The 2,889-nt window shown below is 39.8% G+C and overlaps 1 long non-coding RNA gene across 1 annotated transcript in view; it reads left to right on the top strand.

The window, feature by feature from the left end:
* Window positions 1-826: 826 nt before the first annotated feature.
* LOC127744964 (uncharacterized) overlaps window positions 827-2,889 on the top strand; it is a 3,506-nt gene continuing 1,443 nt past the window's right edge. The window contains exons 1-3 of the long non-coding RNA XR_008006194.1: window positions 827-983; window positions 1,082-1,136; window positions 1,282-1,372. This is a non-coding gene — a long non-coding RNA (uncharacterized LOC127744964). The remainder of the gene's footprint in view (window positions 984-1,081; window positions 1,137-1,281; window positions 1,373-2,889) is intronic.

Below are 2,889 nucleotides of genomic sequence, written 5' to 3'. Positions count from 1 at the left end.
GATTATTAAAGGAAAGCGGATTCTTAAGAGTTTGTCAGCTTGTTAGTCCAAACTCATTGAATTCTAAAAACGAAGAAAGCTTTGATTGATTATAGTGATGTGGGATGATGGCTATGATTAACGAAGATGGCAATATTATTGATGACATGATTTGAGATTTAATAGGGTGTGGGTTGATGAGACGGTAAAAGTAAGGAACGAGGCTGTTGGTCGGTGTTGAACGAATGACCGAGACCCTTGAAGATAGAAAAATCAGAGCGCGGTAGCGGAAGCGTGCAGAGTAAAAGGACATTGGAACTGTTATGTGTTGGATATAAAGGCAGACTACGCTCGCATACTCGTAGTGATGGATGGAATTTTCGAGGGCGGAAATTTCTGTTAGGGGGGAAGAATGTAATACCCGATCTAACCGAAATTAATTAAATAATGAGTTAAGTAGGAGCGAATATGGTTGGAAGATTTGGCGATTGGAATTTGATGATTTCAATGTGATATTTGGATTCAGTGAATTTTTCCGAGTCAGAAGACATAGTTTTCTGCGTAAAAGCGCGTAGTGGAATTTTGACCGGCAGTACCGGCTGAGACCTGTCTGGTACTGCAGCTGAGAAAATTGATTATGAGTAAATAAGATTAAGAAATGAGGAATTATAATTAGGGGAGGTAGAAATATTTGAAGTGCGATTTAGAGCGCTAATCTTAAAGGTTTTGGTCCAAAATTGGGTCAACGGACAAAAATAAGTGAATTGGGCCTAAGTGGGCCCAAGACCCAACATATATAAACATTAGTTATGAGCATTTCAGCTCATTTTGCCCTAAAGAAGGTGTGTGGGGCGCTGAATTGAGAAGAGAGAAGAGAAGAGAGAAAACCTAACTCTCTTTGATCTTCAAACCACCATAACTTGAGCTACGGAGCTCCGATTGACGAGCCGTTTGCGGCCACGCGTCGCTCTTCTCATCCTCTACAATTCTATCTAAGTTTTGTGGTGAGTATTCCATTCATCTCTGCCCAGTTTTCGAAATTCCCCACTGTTACACGTTTTTGGGAAGTTAATGTTGAAATTTTGTGATTTTGGGTGTTTAGGGATACTCCAACATGGATTCTAAGTGGGTTCTATCCCTACTTCATATGGGCTGCGGTAAGAAGTGCTCAAACCCTTGTAATTTGTCATTTTTATGAGCCCTAGGTTGATGTATGTATGTAATATTAGTTATGTTAGTGCATTTGATGATTTTGGTGCACGATTGTTAGTGCATTTGATGGTTTTGGTGCACGATTGGGAGATTGGTGTTGCTTGAGGAGCTTTGGTGAGGCTTGGAGCTAAGGTTGGTGGAGACTTCTAAAGAAGAGACTCAATTAATTTGGCTACAAGAGGTACGGTTTAAGTTTCATTTAAGTACCCTGTGGTGTGATGAGAATTCCTAGGCTAGATACCCCTAGGATTAAGTTTGGATTGTGTAAATGGTTGATGCTAATATGCATAGTTGGTATGTAATGTGAATTGATGATTGGATTAAGAATTGTGTGGCCTTGTATGCTTGGTGTATTGAAAATTTGATGTATTGGGTAATGAGTATTAATTTGTGGTTTATGCATTTAAATTGTGAAATTGGGCCGGAGGCCAAAAAGAGGTAAGAAAGGTAAGTTGATGTGTGCATTGTATGATGACACAATTGATTGGATGAATTTCAGATAATGAATATATGAATGATTGGGTTGGTTATTGAATAATAAGGTTTGAGGAGTTGAAGTGTGGAATTTGGTAATTTTGGGTGAAATTATGTAGATGAGGTATGTTTGGTTTTGGGTTGAGAAATATTATGTGGTCATATATGTGATTATGATTATTGATGTCTTGATGGTATGATGATGCATGAGAGGTATATATATTGTGATATATGCTTGAGGAATGATTAAGGTTGATTTGTAGGTGAAACCATGTGATAGTGATTATGATATTGATTATGTATAATGATGGTTGATTGGAAATAGTATTGTTGGAAATTGAGATGAGGAAGGATGTATGACATGTTGATGTGTTTGTAATTTAGCCATTTATTTGAAATGGGTAAAAATGATTATATGGCGGTTTTGTGAATTGTGGTAATGTGTTAGTGTATGAGTTGAGGAGGCTTAATGTCGATTTTGATATACTTTGATTGATTTCAAAGAAAAGGGATGAAATTGGCATGTTTTGATTGATCTTGAAAAGAGTTGAAAATGACTTGTTTTGAAAATGGCACTTTGTGGTTTTGTATGAAAAACATGATTTTTGGGCATACTTTGACGGGACATAACTTGGACTACGGATCTCTGTTTTATGCCAAACTTGTTTAGAAATGAAATTGGATCTGGGATGTCCATGCCGTTCGAAGAATGGGTGAAAAACGATTTAAAATGAGAGAGTTATGTCCGTCGGAAGATTGGGGGTTGAATTTGTGAATTCTGCAGCTTTTAACTTAGAAAATTTTTAGCAGAATGACCCTCCACGCGTAGGCGCACTTGGCGCGTACGCGTCGTTCTTTGTGAAGGCACCATCCACGCGTGCGCGTGGTGTGCGCGTGCGCGTCATTGCGCTGCACCCAATGCCCAGCCATTTTCCCGAGAGTTGTGCCAGAGTTGTGCCAGTTTTGTGCCTGGGGCGCAAATGTACCCACGCGTACGCGTGGCTGACGCGTACGCGTCGTTGTCTATTTTTTTAATCCGCGCGTCCGCGTGAATGGCGCATATGCGCCGATGAGTTTTGTGGCCATCCACGCGTGCGCGTGGAGTACGCGTACGCGTGAACCTGCTTTCATGCCAAAGTTGATTTTTGAGTTTTAAAAGTCAAATCTCTTACTTCTAAGCCTCCGATCTCACCCCTCATGTATTAAATCATTATGATATGCCTA

Source organism: Arachis duranensis, chromosome 2 (genome assembly GCF_000817695.3).
Source record: "Arachis duranensis cultivar V14167 chromosome 2, aradu.V14167.gnm2.J7QH, whole genome shotgun sequence".
Taxonomy (NCBI): Eukaryota; Viridiplantae; Streptophyta; class Magnoliopsida; order Fabales; family Fabaceae; genus Arachis; species Arachis duranensis.
The sequence above is the reverse complement of the archived record's forward strand: the minus strand, read 5'-3'. Positions and strand labels throughout refer to the sequence as shown.